Source organism: Sturnira hondurensis, unplaced genomic scaffold (assembly GCF_014824575.4).
Source record: "Sturnira hondurensis isolate 20B ecotype Veracruz unplaced genomic scaffold, ASM1482457v3 Scaffold0004136, whole genome shotgun sequence".
NCBI lineage: Eukaryota > Metazoa > Chordata > Mammalia > Chiroptera > Phyllostomidae > Sturnira > Sturnira hondurensis.
In genome coordinates, this window is record NW_028076767.1 from 39,681,694 (window position 1) to 39,703,101 (window position 21,408).

A 21,408-nucleotide genomic window follows, 5' to 3' on the forward strand; every position below is an offset into this window, starting at 1 on the left:
ACTTAAGTTTTCTAGGACTGTGCTGCTAAGGCAATCCACTGCAAAGGCTTGATTTTGACCTGCTCGTCAAATATGGATTTTCACATTCATGACTCTCACTTTAGGTAGTATTCCCAACCATACAAGAGAGGGATTTTTAATTATTTTTATTTTTCCATTATAGTTAACATTCAATATTATTCGATATTAGTTTTAGGTGCATAGTGGTTAGATAATTATATAACTTACAAAGTGATCCCCCTGATAATTTTGGTACCCATCTGGCACCATAAATAGTTATTACAATATTATTGACTATATTCCCTATGCTGTACTTTACATCCCCATGACTATTTTGTAACTTCTAATTTGTACTTCTTAATTCCTTCACCTTTTTCACCTGGCCCCCTAACTCCCTGCCATCTGGCTGTTCTCAGTTTGTTCCCTGTGTCTATGAATCAATTTTGTTTATTCATTTATTGTGTTAAAAGAGAAAATTTAAAAAACATATCTAGAGTAGAATTTTTTGTCAAATTTCAGCTTGATGGCATTTGAAATACAGAATCAGTAAAACGATGGGGCTTCTGCATCCTCTGAAACACTGGGAAGAGAGAGTGCCTTTCCTGGTGTTTGCATTAAAACAACTGCAGTGGAAGACCTTTACAGCTTAATGAATAGGGGAAGCAGAGGCTGCTAAAATTTACTTGTATTTCAATCGTTTGTAATAAATGAATATGTTCTAAAAGCTCAATTAACTAGAATCACAAGTACAACTGCTTTATAAACTAAACCTAATACTCAAAAGGTTTGGGACAAGTCATATTTGATCCCTTGTTCTTTGGTCATTTCACTGCTTGCTAAAACCTTCAATAAAAGGCAGAGGAAAGATCTCAAATCAATCAATGACAGATATTGATTCACTAGAGAGAGACCCCTAGAGTCTGAAACGTCTGCAAGGACCCCTTCCTGGATAATGTACAAGACAAAGAGAAGTGTCTGTTGGGTAAATTTTTTCACATGCTGAACAAGTGCAACAACTGTACAGATTGCAGTTACAACTGAATAAAGTTTACCAGTCAGGATCAGGACCAGTCCACTACAGCCAACCAACTTCTCAAGAGAGTTGGGTGAATTTCACGTTGGGAAAAAAGTCATTACCCAACAGAGGCACTACCATACTCAACCTGTTATCTTAAAACACATATTGCCCTCCAGTGACAAGTGTGCAGGTCTTTGATAATGGTAATTCTCCCACTCAGATGCTTGCCCAGGAATGGGATGTGCTCACTCCATCACTTCGGTTTCTCCATATAAGTAGAGGCTGGCCACTTGTGATATGGATGCTTATTTAGAATAGGGAATAGTTCCCTAAAGATGTCAGCCCTGGACAATAGGTACCTACTTTTCATTATTCAACATTTTGTACTATAAGACCCTTTAAAAATAAATTATGAGGCAATATATTTGTTCATCTGGTGTGTTTTTAGGCTCTAGACCCATAAATGTTATTCTCTTATTTCCCCTTCAATTCACTGGATAATAGATCTTAGTGCTGAAATGTTTCTTTCAATTAAACTTGCAGTAGATCTGAAGATTCAGGATTGTAAACTCATTACAATGGGAGAACAATACCATTGCTGGTGGCCCTGGATACCCAGATGTAAGGGGGGTATAATTCTTTATAACAAGTTTCAAATTTAATCTTTGTGTGAGAGGATTCAATTCCTATGAATAATATGGAGTCAGACACCAAAATCCAATAAAAGGCACTCTGGGCATATAGAATCAATAGTTGTGAAGTATTTAACAAAAGCCAAATAGTGAACTTGGATTCAGGGAAGAAGATTTTGTTCCTATTGTGACCCACTGGAGGTGAAATGGAAACCCCCAGTCTCTCAGGGGCCAGAACGTGGCCACACAACCCAGCTCAGAGAGACTATCAATGCCCTGTGGACCAGGGTGAGAGAAAGACAAGCTTGGCAGGTACATGTGTGTTGGGGTGGAGAAGGATGTTCATTCCCAGAATACTTTATGATTATTTAAACACTCGAAAGACTCTAAATGCTCAGGAGGTAAGTTGTACCAGAGCTTCTGGACAGCATCCCCAGACAGATGTCTGTGAGAACACACACAGGTTCGGGCTTGTTTTAGGCATGCTTCTGTGCCAAACATAGATCTGTAAATATGAGCATTACAAGAATGTTTTTTTTTTCCCAAAAAGCCCAACAACTAGGGTTGCCCTATTTAACAAATAAAAATACTGAACACCAATTACATTTGAATTTTAGATAAAAACTTAAGTTTTAGTGTATGTCCCATATAATACTTGAGACATACTAAAAATATATTTCTCCTTTATCTAAGATTTAAATTTAACTGGGTATCCTACATTTTCTCTGTTAACACCACCAGTTCACTACTGCAAAAAAAAAAAAAAAAAAAAAAGAGGCTGCACTGGAATCTACAGATAAAAAAGAAATTTGAATTAATTTACCTGGTTAAATATTACCTGAAGACCAGTGGTCCTAAGGCAGAAAGCAGAGACTTGGTACAGAGAAAAACTCTTGTTCTTGCCTAAAGTAGAAGGTCATTGCATGTTGTGATGATGCTTTTCTCTTTGTTAAATTCTCTTGAAATAATATAATACAAAATCATGCTACTTTGCATTTCGTAGTTGCCTGTGGAAGCAGGAGTAATTTCATTTTTATGGCAGTTTGTGTGACACGGCACTAGTGCACACCACGGCTGTGTTTAACAAAGGAAAAGAAAGGATTGTCGACGTGGCCCTTATGATTACAGGTGGGCAAACTTGAGGTGGGTTTATTCGTTGTTTGGGGTTTAAGGCTGTGTAAACATGGGTGTTTGAGGGGCTCCCTCTTACATTAGGGCAAATCTCAGAAAAGCATTGAATATTGTGCTGATATAAACAAGTTATTTTTAAAGTCCTTGATAAAAATTGTGTGTATTTTGGACAATCAGAATATGTGTATCTTTTTTCATAAATAGCTACCTGTAAAGGGCACAGAACACCTCTGATTAAGTATTTATTCAAGTTAAGAAATTAACTTGTACTAAAAATACCAAGGTGACTCAAGACCAAAGATTATCATCTGTAATTAATTCCCAAATACATGGACCATTTTTGAGACAAAGGAAATTATTCAGCCATCTACTATACTTCTTGGTTATTCTTAGATTATTTTTAGTATACATAAAATCTAATTATTTCTAATTATGTTTCAGGAAATCAGAAACTGATTCTAAAATAAAAGTGAGATTGAACTTCTTTATTACACACATTAATCTCTCTCTATTTATGTAGACCTCTTACACACAAGAATGTCACTATTTTTTATGTCCCTGCAAATGGGCAGGGCCTGACTCAACACAGACGCTCAGGAAGTTGTGTTGCGTGGATGAGTCAATGATTCAAACAAGATTATGCTGCAGAAAGGAAGAAGGAGCTCCTACCCTTTGCAACATCATGGATGGAACTGGAAGGCTTTATGCTGAGCGAAATAAGCCAGGCGGTGAAAGACAAATACCATATGATATCACCGTTAACAGGAATCTAAACAACAAAACAAACAAGCAAGCAAAATGTGACCAAAGACACTGAAATACAGAACGTTCTGACAGGGTCCAGAGGGGAGAGGGGAGAGAATCACAGGGGAAAAGGGGATGGACTCACATGAACAAGTATAAAGGACACATGGACAATAACTAAGGTGGGGGGCAGAAATGGGAGGGAGGTGAGGAGCACTAGGCAGGGGTGGGCAGGGCTGGGAATACAAGACAGAAAACTGTACTTGAACAAGAATTAAATTTAAAAAAAGAAAAAAAAGATTTGTTTGGAAAATAATTCAATCTACGGCCATACCACCCTGAACGCTCCCAATCTCATCTGATCTCGGAAGCTAAGCAGGGTTGGGCCTGGTTAGTGCTTGGATGGGAGAGAATAATTCAGATATAACATGTAATACTAAAAAGTGTCGACTGCCTTAAAACCTTTTAGCATAGGTTTTACTGGGTAAGATTTGAAGTGAGGTGTGTTTTTTTCCCTATATACCTAGTTGGAACCTACAAACAATGAGGGCAAGCCCTAACTTTAGATTTAACTTTTTAGATTCTAACTTTAGAATCTAACTTTGGCTTTGGATTCTAGCTCTAATATCTCCAGCATGGTGCCCTGGCTTCCTGTGTGCCCTCAGGAAGGATCCCATTTGCTTCTGTCAGAGAAGAGCAGCGGAGCCCCCAGATCTGCTTGTGTCTTCAGGGAGACTACCCAAGGAAGTGGGAGCCTCACCTACTGCCCTCCACCTTGCCGGCTCTTGTTACTAGTACCATTCCACCAAAAAAACCAAATATGTTATTTTTATTTTACAATAGTCTAATTCCAAATAAAATGAAATAGGAATTAAATGTACATTTCTTCAACAACCCAGTGGTAATAAAGCCAAGATCACAGCTTTAACGCCTGGTTGTGTCAGTGGCACACTACAGAGAAAGAGCTCTCTACTCACGCCTGCATTAAGGATGCCTTCGTAAATAAAAGACAAGGGAGCAGGGAGAGAGTATTAGGCACTTTACATTTAACCAGCTCAGCATGATACTGGAAAGCATTACATGCTGGTATTACAGATGAAGAAACTGACTTCCCAAGGTCACAAAACTAGGAAGCAGCAGTGCTAAGGTTTGAACCCAGGTTGACTGAGTCCAAAGGCTGCGCTTTTGCTAGGGCATCATGATGTCCTCCCTACACCAAGGGCAGATGGTTTGCAGGAGGCCATCACTGCTAGTGGCTAGTCAATTCAGTGCACACACCTGACTATGAAGGCACAAGGGGTGTCATTTCCTGTTTGGAAGGGTAGCAAATTATTTTCTTTTATGGGATGAGAAGTGCCAAAGTTAGGACGAATCCGTTCTCTCTAAAATCTGCAGTGGGGCACACAAGATCAGAATGGTACAAAAAAGAAGAAGATACATAATTTCTTTTACTGTTATTTTTGGATTTCTGTTCTTTGCATTTTTCAAACTAGCTTGCTAAAATAAAACATCAAGGTTAATGCCTCAGTTGGGTTCCAACTTCCCAATTGACCCTTTATCCCAATTATCTTTCAATGTAACACCTGCTTCAGAAAAATTAACCTTTAAAATGTTCCTGAAATGGAATTCCTAAAGCTCTGTACCCCCTGAAAAATAAGTTACCTCCAACTCATCTTCCACACACTTCTAGAGTTAAATATGTAAATCAACTCATGTTCATCAATAGGTGAATGGACAAACCGTAGTACATCCATACGATTTATAAAATGGGTCTCACAACATGAACAACTGATACACGTGACTACATAGATGAATCACATGTAATGTTTTTTAAATATATTTTATTGATTATGCTATTACAATTGTCCCATTTCCCCCCTTTCATTCCCCTCCACCCTGCACACTCCTTCCCACCCTCATCCCTGCCTTAGTTCATGTCCATGGGTCATACATATAAGTTCTTTGGCTTCTACATTTTCTATACTATTCTTAACCTCCCCCTGTCTATTTTGTACCTACTGATTATGCTTCATTAATTGAGAGAAATCAGACACCAAAGAGAACATAGATGATTCCATTTATATGCAGTTCTAGAATAGGAAAAATTAATCTATAATAGGAAGCAAGTTGGTTGTTGCCTGGGACCAGGAATTGGGTAAGGAGTGAGGATTGACTACTGTGATAAAAAAAAAAGCTTTGGGGGATGGCGGAAATGTTCTATATGTTGATTTGGGTGGTAGTCACACAGATGTGTGCATTTTTCTAAATTGGAACACTGCACACCTAAAGTTTACATTACTGTACAGCAGCATCCCCTTGTTCCTGATTTCCCTTTCCGGTTTCAGTTACCTGTGGTCATCTGAAGTCTGGATATATCAAAGAGAAAATTCTAGAAATAAACAATCCATAGGTTTTAACTGCACACAGGTCTGAGTAGTGTGATAAAATCTCTTAGCATACCACTCCATCCTGCCTGGGACATGGATCATGCCTTCATCCAGCGCATCCACACTGTGTATGCTGCCTGCCTCTTAAGTCACTTAGCAGCTGTCCTGGCTATCTGACTCACTGTTATGGTATCAGAGCGCTTTGTTAAAGTAATTCTTATTTTAATTAATAGTGGTCCTGAAGTGTGAGTAGTGATGCTGGCAATTCAGATGTGCCAAAAACAAGCTTTAAAGTGCTTCCTGTAAGGGAAAAGGTAAATACAGTACAGTAAGATATTTTGAGGGAGAGAGAGGCAACAACCATATAACTTTTATTACAGTATATTATTATAATTTTTCATTTTATTATTATTTATTGTTGTTACTTTCTTACTGTGTCTAATTCCTAAATTAAACTTCACCATAGGCATGCATGTATAGGAAAACACATGGGTTTGGTGGCTTCGGGCACCCACTGGGAGTCTTGGAATGTGTCTCCCGTGGATAAGAGGTGACTACTGTATGGAAATTTCACCTCAATAAAGTTGATTTTTAAAGTGGGACTGAAATACATTTCTTATCATATTAGTAGAATCACAGAGTGAGAAAACATACCTTGGTGACGCGACTGTGACGGGAGCAGGACTCACACGTTCCCGATTGTAGTGCAGAACTGGGTCGTCCACAGGCACCTCCCTAGTGCTCTCAAAAGACCTATGCAGTTACCTTTGGCTCATGTATATCACTTCCTGCAATCTGTTCCAAAGGCATATTAGCAAAAATATGGAAAACATACGTAACTTTTCATGAAAGCATTGTTTGTTCTGCAGTAAGATGTAGAACAATGGGGGAAAACCTAAGTACCTAGGGAATATGGTGTATTCAGGACAGAGATACAAGCCAGAGTTCTCTGAATATGCCTTGTACTTCATCTGTACATGTATGAATAGTCTTATGTTTACTAGTTCTTTTCACTGAAAATGCCTAAAACAATGACCGCCCACAATAGCTGTGAGCATCTCGATTGTATTCTGAAAATACCACTTTCCACCCCTCTCCCTGCAAAAGGGAGAATTTTAAGAAAGACAGCTGATCCCAGGCCTGGGAAAGGAAATGTGTAAGTGGGTCACGATAAACGCTGAGGGAGCTGCCAAAAAACTGCTGCAGTCGGGAGGTTTCAGAGGCCAAACCACAGAACTTCCCGTGGGCCAAAGATGCAACAATTTGATCATCAACAAAGATGGTAAATGCATGAATTGAAAAAGCCAATTTTAAAAAATACATTTGTTCATAGTGATACTAAAAAAATAAATATTTATTGTACCGGTTCATTATTTCAAAAACTGGTAAACAAAAAGAAAGAAAATGCCATCGGCAAATCCAGACTGCAGACAAGACTATAGGACAAACACCTAGTTTCTTCAACGACAAATGCCAAGGAAAGGCAGAGGAAAGCAGGGAGGAGTTCCTTCAAGACAGTACGAGACTAAGTGACTCATTAACCTGATAACAATATGAGGATCTTACACAGATCTTCATTTGAACAAACATACTTTTTGAAATACATTTATGAGATAACCAAGGAATAAAAAAGACATCGGCTGTATATTAGATGATAGTAAGGTGTCATTGTTGATTTTGTTAAGTGTTATAATGGTATTTAATAAGGTTTCAAAGGAGCCCTTATCATTTAGAAATACATATCATTTTTCTTTTTTTCTTTTTTACTGCATTTATTGGGGTAACAATGGTTTATAAAAGTATATGGGTTTCAGGTATACAATTCTACAACACATCATCTGTGTATTGTATCGTGTTCACCACCCTGAGTCAAGTCTCCTTCCATCACCGTTTACACCCCCTTTACAATCTTCTGCCCCTGGCTCTCCTTTCCCTCTGGCAGTCCCCACATCATTGTCTGTGTCTGAGTTTTTGGTTGGCGGTGGTAGTGCTTAATCTCATCACCTTTTCCACCCAGATCCCCAAACCCCTCCCCTCTGTATCTATGAGTCTGTTTCTATTTTGTTTGTTAGTGTATTTTGTTCATTAGACTCCACATATAAGTGAAATCATATGGTATTTGTCTTAAACTTACTGGCATATTTCACATAGCATAATACTCTCCAGGTCCATCCCTGCTGTCAGAAAGGTAGTATTTCCTTCTTTTCTATAGCCAAGTACTATTCCATTGTGCAAATGTACCACAGTTTTATATCCACTCATCTATTATGGCCACTTGGGCTGCTCCCAAGTCTTGGCTATTGTAAACAACGCTACAATGAACATAGGGCTGTATGTAGTTAAAGCTGATTCAAGTCATCTAGAATCTGATTCAACTCAATGGCGCACAGAAACAGTGAAAGTGTATGTATACTAGGTCCGTCTGGAAGAAGCCCAACCATTGTTAATGAGAACAGTTTGTATGACATCCATGTAACCTGGCAGCCAAGGATAGTGGATTGGAATGCACGTGCATGAAGTGATGACTGGTGTACTAGTCACTGTAGACACCATTGAGGAAGCACATGTACTATGTGGACGGCACATTCAAAATGACTGAGCGAGTAGAGCAATGAGTCTGCATCAAATTTTGCATTAAGTTTCAACATTCCTCTATGGACACTACTTGGATGATTGAGAAGGCTATAGCTGTGGACAACTAGTGACTGGCCGTTTCATCACAATGCGCCTTGTGCATCAAGGCTTGTGAAGAATTTTTGGCAAAACATCAAACCAACCAGGTGACTCAGCCCACCTACAGCCCAGATTTGGCACCCTGAAACTTCTGGTTTGCCCCAAAACTAAAATTGTCTTTGAAAGGGAAGAGATTTAGGACCATCAATGAGATTCAGAACATACGACAAGGCAGCTGATGGAGATTAGGAGAACTATGTGAGGTCCCAAGGTGCCTACTTTGAAGGGGACTGAGGCATCATTGTCCTACCTACAATGTTTTCTGTATCTTGTTTCTTCTTCAATAAATGTCTCTATTTTTCATAGTATGTGGCTGGATACTATCTGGACAGACTTTGTAGACAAGATCCTTTGTGAGTTCATTACTGTTAAAGCTGGGCAATGGGTGCAAGGAGTTCATTATACTATTCTTTCTAGATTTTTGTATCTTTAAAATTTGGCATAATAAAAAGTTATTAAGTACCATATGTAAACAGTTGAAAGTAAAAAAGAAATCAAGATGTGGACATGTGACTAAAAATAGATGTCACATTTAAGAATGAGCAGACTTGGTAAAAGCAACACAACTTAGCATAAAGAACAACATTCTAAAACTCAATCTATGCAAAACATCAATAACATATCCAATAAGCCATGTTTGATCAAACACAAATAATCAGTCGAGCAAGCAATCACATAATTAAGTCCTGAAGTCCCTGGAGCAGAAAGAGGAGAGTGGCCTGTGGACCCAGGGGAATGTGTCCAACTAGAGCAGAGGCGGTAACTGGAGACCGCAGTCTTGAGGGAATAGGTAGTGAAAAATAATAGAAGAATAATGAGAATCTGAAACCAAGAAAAAGACAGTGGAATGGAGATGATGGGATAAATTCTAGGGATAATTCTAGAAATAATATCAAGTACTATCAAGTATAGTTGATAGTACTTGATATTGAGAGGAAGAGAAAGAGGAGCCAAAGATGGTTCAATTCAGCTCAACAAATATTTGCCAAGTACGTGTGAGCTTGTCTTGGTCTCAGAGACCTGTCAGTCTAATTGAAGAGGAAAATAATGAAAACAATTAACTGTACTAGATATGAGTATTTTATACCAGACATTAGCATGAAGGCTGCAAGAGATCACGGATGAAGGAGCAAGTGAATAGAAGGTGATATTAACTGAGATGGGCAAAGTACTGGAAGAACGGCAGTTTGGAAAGGACTGTAGAGTTTGAGATGCTTATGGGGCATCCAGTGAAAGATGCTTATGGGGCATCCAGTCTCAACAGGAGGTTAGACAGGGAGTTCATATATCAGCATATAGGCAACGACTTCTAAAATAAATGGAGTAGTTAGGTTCATTGGAAGACAATTTTTAAAATGCCATCTTTACAATTTAGCCCTGTAAATACAATTTGACTTTATCATCTTCACCAAGTTTATATTTTTTTTATTTAAATCTTTCCAGAATGCTAAGGGAAAAAATTCTAATTTAATGCTACTATAAAGACTTGCTGAAATCATCTGAACCTAATGTCAAATTCCCTCATGCACCATTTCAGTGCATCATTTAAGATAAATTAAAACATTTCTTTGTAAATGTTCGCCTCACTGCACTTATTGGTATAGATGTAAAAGAGCATAGCGATAATGGCTACCTTCAATGAGAAAAAATGTTAGTTTGAAAGTGGAAATGTAATAAATCTTTGTTCTAAGAGCTATGTAATGAGAGAAGACAGATGCTGTTCTGCTGATGTACCTTAGCGGAAGTAAGTTGTCCAAATGAAAACAAATCATATTTCTCTTTAGCAATGTTTGTACTCAATTTCTGAATGCCCTGTTTTAGAATTTGTCATTTTCTTGGAAACTAGGAAATTGAGAAACTGCCTCTAAAGTTCATTTATCAGTTGGTCCAAATACATGCAACAGGGCAACGACTCTGAAGTGTCTACAACATTTGCTATGTCTGGTTAAGCTGCAACACACAGTTTTTGACGTCAGTTGACATCAGGAACTCAATAAGTAAAAATGCCACATGGCATTAAGTTCATACTATAGAAACAGGGAAAACACCATCTACTATTTAATCACCATTCATGGTCGTTTTCTTCAGTTGAGAAAGAAATCTAATATTACCAATATACTCATACATTATACAAAATTTAAGGTAGCTATGCAATATCATTGAGCATTTGCATATTAACTTCTTAAATTTATTAAAAAACATAAGGAAAATTCTTAGGATGAGCCAGTTTCATCTTACACCTGTCTGTGGATCCCCACAGTGAGCAGCGAACGTCTATATTCTCAAAAATAACCTCACCAACTTGAACAATGAACTAAAGTTGAGTAATGGTATAGATGGGAAGGTTTATTTAACTACCACCTGACAAAGATATGCATGGAAGACTGTCTCGAGAGCCCCATCCCCTAGAATGCACGTTTTTATTTTTATCTAGGCAACGTGCATGCTACAGTACATGACTAAACATAATCCAATTTGATTTGTGTTGCCGTGGTTGTCCAAGGAACAAATCTGTAAAATGACAGCATGTGAAAGCTTAACACCGTGATATAAAATGGCACTGGCACGGTTCATATCTTAAACTGACAGACTGATGGTGATTATTGCAAGGACAATGCCCTGCATATGTCAAACGATTTGCAAATAATTTATGTCACCTTCCCCTCCATTATTGTTTTTGCAGAGGACATAAACTGTGTCACCGATATTAAACTGTCTGCAAAAAGAGCCGAGCTCAGCTTTCTCCTCTCTGAGAACGCAGAGCCATCTGCACCCAGACAAACATGCATATGGCCATCATTTGTCCAACATCTTACACAGTGTGAAGGTTTTTTACTTGAAATGCCAACCTGGGTGGCAGATGATGTATGTGTTTCCTCAGTCCTGTGATTACCAGGCCCGCGCCGCTGTGCCGCGCTCTCACCTCATCAGTTCCACAAGCTGCGCTCCAAGGTGTGTGAGGCATTTGCAGCAATATGGCTTCTGACACGCACGGAGGTGGAGGCGTCCTGGTGTGAATATCTGACTCCAGATTTTGTTCCAATCAGGGTCAAAGTCTGACCCGCAGAAATTGGTGTGGGTAGAGATTTAGGAGTGAAAATCGGCAATTTGAAAACTGGAATGAATATATTTTGATAAAGGGGAAAGCAAAGGGTATTCCCAACCCCCAGCTTGACTGCTGGGCCAAATGTCTTAGAAATGGCCTGCATGGTGTTCCTTTGGAAGAGAATGCCACGCAGGGCATACTTGTTAGCACCAGTTGTGAATAGAAAGGTTACACCTGCAACTAGGTGTCATTAGTTTCAGGGATTTGCCGTAACTATGAACAAGAGTAGAAGGCATCACTACTCTGCAAAATGACCTGATGAGGCAGCTCTCCTCCAGCCCTATATCAAGTTTCTGGAGCCCTTAGAGAGGATTTTCTTTCATGTGTATGTGTATGTACACATGCCCACAGGATAAGCGCGAGGTCCTCAAATATAATTTCTAAACTATTAAGACCCTTTTCTTTTCCTTTAAGAGCTCTCCAGAATTCAGATGTGTGATTTGAGGCAGAATACAGTGTTTTCGTCTTGCTGTGACCCTGCTTTTATCAGGGATGGAGAGGGAGCGATAGAAGAGAACCAAGTTTAAAGACTGTCCCAAAGGGATCTGTTTAGACCTCAGAGAGCTTTACAAAGCCACGCATTTGGATGAGTTACCTGTAAATTCCTCAGAAAGGTGCGGACTTCTTTTCCTATAAGATTCACATGGACATACAATATCTCCCCGGCCTCCCTTTTTCAATGACAGGTGGGTGAGAAGCCTGAGGGAAGATACAGCAGTTAGTTCTTGTCCTCTATCATTTACCATATTTGGACACAAAAGTTTTCAAGCACGGACTTTGAAACTCAACCTTATTTCAACCAAAAAAACCTAATTTTTAATTAAAACAAATAATTGCTCAAAATAAATTTATAATACAAAAAAATCTCTGTACTTGCTAAATGAAGACATACCCTACCTAGGACCAGTTATGCCTGTGGGGTAAAATAGAAGCCACCAATATGTCTTAGCAGTGACTCAGTATGATATGATTTCCAGAAACTGGATTCTCTCGATTGAAAATAAAAGGCAGTTAACAGTGTTTCCATTAATATTTTGCCACTTCTGATTACTTGTAATTCTTTCAATTAATGACAAGGAAGAAAATGGAAACATATGCATATTAGTAATCAAATTGTAGAAAAATAAGCATGATGGATTTGGTAACTTTACATTTGGGGGGCGGGTTGGAAGATGTGCCCAGCAGCCCCTCAGGAGCTTATCCTGACAAGTGGGATGGTCACATGTTTAAATGAGCAGTGCCCAGGCTAGCGCAGCCAAATCACACCCAGTTTACCCCTGCTCCACGCTTTTTGCTCTCCTACGCCCTAAAGATAGCACGAGTATGGTTATTAAACCTCTTGCTTATGTACAGAAGATGTTTTGAGAGATTCATTAAACTAGAATTATGAAAATTTACTGTCTCTTTAAATTGCCTATTGGACCTTTTCATGTGAATGTCCTAGTCTGCAGCCCGAAACTGGCCTCTGCCTTGTCAGTGTGTCATGAATCTGCCTTTCTAACAACCATTCTTTTTCTGCCACTGATGCTTTTTCCTTTACCACATCTGATCAGCTGTTGGTCCTGTGACCTTTCCTTCCAGGTTTTTTTCAGTCAGATCTGCCCCTCTATTTCCTTTTTCCTGGCAACTTCCTTAACCAAGTCCTCAGCACCTCAACTTAAATAATGGAATGGCCTTTCGTTTTTGTTGCCTAGTTGCAGGAGGAAATTGTGCTCAATGGCCAATTTAATTATACCTTATTCTTCTCTACAATAAAAATATTTTGGATTTGTGGAATACTTCAAAATCCACATTAATCAATTTGCTTGAGCTTCACACCAAACCTGTGAGGTGGGCAGAACAGGCGTTGACATTTCTGTTTTGTAGATGGGAAGGCTAAAACTTGCTCAGAGGGACTTGCCCGAGGCCACACATAACGACCATCTGAAGCAGGAATCCAACTCAAGGCTTTGAACTCCAATCCCAGGCCAATTTCCATCACATCATTCTGTCTAGGTTAACTGCACATTGCCTAAATGTGGAAATTGCTAAAGTGCACTCAAGACCTTTTGTAATCAACTCTAAACTTACTTATAATTTTATCTTCTGTGACTACCCTACAGAAATCTTCTGATCCAACTGCATTTATTTATCTACTGTCCATTAATTTTCTGAGCACTTCTTGCTCATACTGAGACCTTTCAATAAAAGTCTTCCCCTAAAGTCTTCCTACTTACCTGTTAAAATCCAATTTAGTTTACCTTCTTCAACCACTCCATTCCATTCTATAAGCATTCCATTAATTGTCCATTTTTTTCAGATGTTTAAATTCAGTGTAATTCTTTTGAATACTAATTTGACCCTAATGCCCTTCTGAGGACTCCGTCTGATGCCCATGTGTTTCAGGTGATCTTTACACTCTGACTGGTGGGAACATAAACAATTTTTAGCACTCTGTGAGTTCTCGAGATTGCTCTGCTTGTTCTTTTCCAATAGTAGTTCTTGTCCCCCCTTCCCCTCCCCCTCTCCTCCCCTGTCCTTCTTCTTCTCTTCTTTCTCCTCCCCCTCCTCCTCCTCCTTCTTCTTCTATGTGAATGTCATTCTTTTTCTTTATGTAGTGAATCACATTTACTGCTTTGCAAAAGTTGTACCAGCCTTGCACTCCCAGAATAAATCCCACTTGATCATGGGGCATGATCTTATTGATACATTGTTATATTCAGTTTGCTAATATTTCATTGAGGATTTTAGCATCTACATTCATCAGGGATATTGGCCTATACTTTTCTTTGTAGTCTCTTTATCTGGCTTTTGAATTAGGATAATGCTGGCCTCATAAAATTAGTCGGGGAGTCTTCCCTTCTCTTGAATTTTATGAAATAATTTGAGAAGGAGAGGTGTTCGTTCTTCTCAGAATGTATGGTAAAATTCACCTGTGGAGCCATCTGATGGTCCAGGGCTTTTGTTTGTTGGGACTTTTTTATTATTGCTTCAGTTTCACTAGGTATAATCTATCTATTTGATCATATCAATAGATGCAGAAAAAACATTTGATAAAATCCAGCACCACTTATGATAAAAACTCTCAGCAAAGTGGGATTAGAGGGAACATATCCAAACAGAATAAAGGCCATATATGACCTTTGCCAGTATCATACTCAACAGGCAAAAATTACAAGTGTTCCCCTTAAAATCAGGAAGAAGACAGGGATGTCCACTTTCACCTCTCTTATTCAACATAGTATTGGAAGTCCTAGCCACAGCAATCAGACAAGAAGAAGAAATAAAATGTATCCAAACTGGAAAGGAAGAAGTAAAACTACCATTATTTGCAGATGATATACTATACATAGAGAACCCCAAAAATTTCACCAAGAAGCTACTAGAACTGATCAATGCATTCAGCAAAGTAGCAGGATACAAAATTAATATCCAGAAGTCAATTGCATTTTTATGTGCCAGTAAAGAACTAACAGAAAGGAAAATTAAGAAAACAATCCCACCCACAGTTGCTACAACAAGAATAAAATACCTAGGAGTAAACCTAACCAAAGATGTAAAAGACCTATAGTTGGAAAATTATAAGGCACTCAGGAAAGAAATTAAAGAAGATACAAATAAGTGGAAGCACATCCCATGTTCATGGATAGGAAGAATTAACATCACTAAAATGTCCATACTCCCCAAAGCAATCTATAGATTCAATGCAATTCTTATCAAGATTCCAATGGCATATTTCACAGAACTAGAACATATATTTCAAAAATGTATATGGAACCACAAAAGGTCCCACATAGCAAAAGCAATCCTGAGAAAGAAGAATAAAGTTGGAAGAATCATGCTACCTAGTATCAAATTATATTATAAGACCATTGTAATCAAAACAGTGTGGTACCGGCATAAAAACAGGTACATACATAAATGGAACAAAATAGAGAGCCTAGAAATAAATCTATACCTTTATAGTCAATTAATATTTGACAAAGGAAGCAAGCATATACAATGAGCTAAAGACAGTTTATTCAATAAATAGTGTTGGGAAAATTAGACAGATAAGTGCAGAGAAATGAAACTAGACCACCTTCTTACATCACACACAAGAAAAAATTCGAAATGGATCAAAGACTTAAATGTTAGACTCAAAATCATAAAAACTCCTAGAAGAAAACATAGGCAGTGAGATCTTGGACATTGCTCATAGCAATATTTTATTTTGTGTATCTCCCCAGGCAAGGGAAACAAAAGAAAAAAATGTGACTACATCAAACTAAAAAGTTTTTGCACAGCAAAGGGAATGAACAAAATAAAAAGACAACCCAACAAATAGTAGAATATATTTGCTGATACATCTGATAAGGGGTTAATATCCCAAATTTATAAAGAACTTACAAAGCTCTACACCAAAAAACCAAACAACCCAAATAAAAAATGGGCAAAGGATCTGTACAAATACTTCTCTAAAGAGGAGGTGTCCATCAACAGATGAATGAATAAAACAACTATGGGACATTTATACAATGAAATACTATTCAGCTGTAAAAATGAAGAAAAATTTACCCTTTGCAACAGTATGGATGGACCTGGAGAACATTATGTTAAGTGAAATAAGCCAGTCAGAGAAAGACAAACACCATAGGATTTCACTCATATGTGAAATGTAATGAACAAATGGAACTAACAAGGAAAATGGGGACAGATAGATGCACAGATGGAGAGCAGGATGACAGGTAGTGGGGGCGGGGCAAAGGAGTAGAGGGATTGAGGAAAAAGGACTCTTGGACACGGACAACAGTGTGGTGCTTACTGTCGGGAGGTGTGAGGGGACTACTCGGTAATGGGAAAAGAATACAATAAAGATTAAATCAAAAAATAAATAAAAGCCATTTTTATTCTCTTCTGGAATGAGAACAACTATACCAATAGTTGTTTCCTGAGTCTTGGTAGAGTCTTCATAGGCACATGGGGGTCAACACCCAGTTGCTAGCAGCACCGCCCTGTCCAGCCCTCTAGAGTCCCTTCTGCACACAGTTCTCTCACCTCCAGTGCTCTCTGCACGGTGAATTCCAGCCACCTTGGCCTTCTCGAACTCTGAACTCTTGACTCTAGATTTCTGGTTAACTCCAGAAATCTACTGGGTGTTGCCCGGCTCCCCTCTCCTCTGCTACAGCCTGGAAATGCTAAAACAATGTTGGAAGAATTGAAGGACTCATTTTGTTTCTCTCCATGGAAGGATCACTGTCCTGAACTGACTATTGTTTCATGTCTGAAAACCACTGTTCCCTATATTTTGTCTGGTTTCTTTAGTTGTTTAAAACAGGGGAATAAATCCAGTCCCTGTCACTCTCATCATGAGAGGAGGGGGACCTTCTGAAACAGCACCCTGCACTGGAAAGATTGCTCTAGGAGTCAGAATAAAAACAAGCTTCTCTTATTTGGAATTGTCAAACAACAATAAACAAAAAGCAACAGAAATGAAAATTTACCCTTTCTAAAATAAGCCCTTCAGCAATAGTATTTCATTCCAAGCAGAAAAAGTAACATGCATTGACCCTTTAGAGTGAAACCTTTAATTTATACACATATGAAGAGCTAATTTTAAAGGTAATTTCCTTACTTAACCTCTTTCAAACTTATTTTAAGTTCTTAAAGGTTACCAAAAAAACCCCCACAAAAAACCACATTGCTTCAAAAGCCAGAGATATTTTCTTATGTACTATTAAAGTAGAAGTTATTTCTCCATTTGTGTTGTTTGGTCACAAAATGTGTGTGTGTGTGTGTGTGTGTGTAATTGGATTTGTTCATTGCCAGAGAGAGAGAGAGAGAGAAAGAGAATAAACAGAAAAACTGGTCTGAGCAAGCTACTACTTTTTTTTTCCTTACATGCCCCACTTTGTATTGGTAAGACCAGATAATGAGTAGCACTTTTTCTTTGTAACAATTCATTAATCAGAGAAATGATCCTTGCTAGTGTTTAGATGTTTTACTTAATTTGGTACCTCTGGCCTGCTGCCCCACTAGTGCCAAAATTATTATTTCTCACCCAGCAGGTGATAAATAACAACTTCAGTCATGATTAATACTATGAATCCTTCAACCTGACTAATGCAAAAAAAACCTTGAGACCCACGGAACAAGTGGGTGATAATTGTTGTGAGAACTGTGGAAGCTCCGCTCAGCTTGTGAGGACAGAAATCCAAAGGAAATGGAGCGTTTGCTAGCAGCCCAGCTGATCCTAGGAGGCTTCATTAAGCCCATCTCCGAGACATTCGCCATTTCAATACCAGCGTTAGAGTTTCTCCCTCTGAAAAGGAAGTTTTAAGTATCTTCAGAAAAAAGAAACCACTAACTCATTTTGCATACATTTAAATATTTCTTGAATAGATGAATAATAAATGAGAAAACAAAATTCTTGCCCAAGTACTCGTCGCGGTTAATAGGGGTCATCTGAGAGCTACATATGGTTATCTCTAATTTCTCTAATAATGCAGTTGTGCACAAATGTAGTTTTGCTCAAGCCCATAGCCAAATTAACATTCTCTGCTATCAGAAAGAAAACTTTAGGTAATGGCCAGTCAGTAAGGCCACATGGTGCCAGCATCTTGATTTTATCCCGGAGCAATAGGTACCGAGGTGGCCTAGCAGTGGTCCTCAATCAGGTAGGGGGTAGGAGGAATATGTATTGTTTGAAGAGCTTCCCAGGATATTCTTTGCCTCCTAACTGAGAAACTTCTTTAAACGGCACAATAGATTTTAAGTTACAGGTCAATGAATGGCAGTCAACCAGCTGAATATGGCTTACAGACATATTTGTTTGGCAGGAAAGTTGTTTTAATTTTTTTGTTATTTTAATGCTCTAGGTGGAAGCTTGTATTCTTCAGTTTGGCCCAGCCCCACGATTCCTATTGTCTTCATATCCTGTCTGCCTCATTCTATTCACCACATGCCTGGCTTCTGAACTGAGTGTGTGATCCCTGGCTAAATGGGAGGTGTTAAATAGTAACAACCAAGGTGGGGAATCGGGGGAGACTAAGAAAAGAGCTTAGATTGATGTATGTGGCTAAATACCGGGTGGGGCAAAAACAGGTTTACAGTTGTTGATGTTGTAAACCTCCTTTTGCCCCACCCTGCATAACCAAAGACGTTCAAGAATCACAAAGTATTTAAGTATCAACTACTTCTGTTAAAAATATGTTACCTCTGCTCTTCATCTAAACAAGCAATGCCTGACATGAGATCAAAATCACTTGAAAATTGAAAGTGATATGGAAACACGGAACAGGGAATGTAACCCAGCCCAGGTCTCAGGATAACTCGTAACAATAGTCTTAACCAGGGTTTGAAGTGGAGGAAAAAACAGAACCCCTTCCCTCAGTAACCAAATATCTCAAAATTCTTAATAACAACTTTCTTTTTATTACTTTTTTAATCCTCATCTGAGGATATGCTTATTGATTTGAGAGAGTGAAAAACATCAATTGGTTACTTCCCCAATGCGCCTGGACTTAGCTATGTTCCCTGACACAGGGCTGAACCCCAACCTTCGGGTGTGCGGGATGGCACTCCGGCCAGCAGTCACCCAGCCAGAGCTGAAGAAGTTTCTTCAACTGAAATTCTAGAAGAGTGATTTAACACTGATTCTCTCTTCAAATTAAGAGGAAATGAAAAACTTAAATTAATGACAAAAATATAAATTGAATTGGTAGTCAGAAATCTACTTCTCCCGAAAACCCAACCAACTTGGAAGAATAATTAATTCCTGTCTTACAGATTTCAGAGAACTGAAAGTGTGTCACCCAATTCATTTCTTTAACTCAAATATTAAAGTATAATTTTCATAGAATAAAATGCAATTTGATGAGTTTTGACAAATGTCTGTTATAAATAACTCCAAAATTAAAATACAGAATTTCCCCATTCTCCCTGCAAAAATATCCACTTGTGCTCCTCTGATTCAATAAAAGAAAATCCCAAAACAAAAGACCTCATTGCAGGCAACCACTGATCTGCTGTCACCATAGATTAACTTTGCCTGTTTTAGAAGTTCATGTACATGTACATATATATTTCATTTCTGGCTTCTTACCTTGAACATATGGAATAACTCAGGTTATCTTTTAATAATATATTTCATTGATTATGCCATTACAGTTGTCCCATTCCCCCACCTTCATTCCCCCTCACCCTGCACACCCCTGCCCACCCACATTCCCCTCTTTTAGTTCATGTCCATTTGTCATAAGTTCTTTAGCTTCTACATTTCCCACACTATTCTTGCCCTCCCCCCTGTCTATTTTCTCCCCACTGTCTATGCTACTTATTCTCTGTACCTTCTCCCCCCTTCTCCTCCTCCCACTCCTGTCGCTAACCCTCCATGTGATCTCCATTTCTGTGGCTCTGCTCCTGTTTTAGCTGTCCACTTAGTTTGCTTTTGTTTTAGGTGTGGCTGTTAATAACTGTGAGTTTGCTGTCCTTTAACTGCTCGTATTTTTTATCTTCTTTTTCTTAGATAAGTCCCTTTAACATTTCATATAATAAGGGCTTGGTGATGATGAACTCTTAAATTTGATCTTATCTGAGGAGCGCTTTATCGGCTCTTCCATTCTAAATGAAAGCTTTGCTGGATAGAGCAATCTTGGATGTAGGTCCTTGCATTTCACGATGTGGAATACTTCTTTCCAGTCCCTTCTTGCCTGTAAGGTCTCTTTTGAGAAATCCGCTAACAGTCTGATGGGAACCCTTTTGTAGGAGACTGTCCCCTTATATCTTGCTGCTTCTAGAATTTTCTCCTTCATTTTAATCTTGGCTAATGTAATTATGATGTGCTTTGGTGTGTTCCTTCTCGGGTCCATCTTCTTTGGGACTCTGAGCTTCCTGGACTTCCTGGAAGTCTATTTCCTTTGCCAGACTGGGGGTGTTCTCCTTTATTATTTGTTCAAATAAGTTTTCCACTTGTTGCTCTTCCTCCTCCTCTTCTGGTACCCCTATAATTTGGATGGTGGAACATTTAAAGATGTCCTGGAGGTTCCTAACTCTCTCATTTTTTTGAATTCTTATTTTTTCATTCTTTTCTGTTTGGTTGTTTCTTCCTTCCTTCTGGTCCACTTCATTGATTTGAGTCCCAGTTCCCTTCCCATCACTATTGGTTCCCTGTGCATTTCCCTTCATTTCACTTAGTGTACCCTTCATTTTTTCATCTAATTTGCAACCAAAATCAACCAGTTCTGTGAGCATCCTGATCACCAGTATTTTGAACTGTGCATCTGATAGGTTGGCTATCTCTTGGTCACTTAAGAGTATTGGCTCTGGGGCTTTGATTTGTGCTTGTGTTTGAGTCACATTTTTTTGGTCAGGTCACACCTGTTACTTATGAGTGGTGGAGCCTTAGGTATTCACCAGGGCAGGTCTACCCAGTTGCTGGGTTGTGAGTGGGGGCGGAGTCAAAGAGGGAACAATGGTGCTTGCTCTGCTCTCTCTCGGATTTCAGTCCCCTCTGCCACTTCCCACAAGCAAATTGGGCCCTTCTGATGAAGGTTCCCAGGTGGGTGGGCTTGTGTGCATTCTAGGGCCCTGTGGGTCTCTCCAACAAACTCTCCTGTGAGACTGGGAATCTCTCCTGGCACCTTTTCAATCTGTGCATTTAGGCTTTATTTTCTGTCGCTGGGACCCTCGGTTGCACCA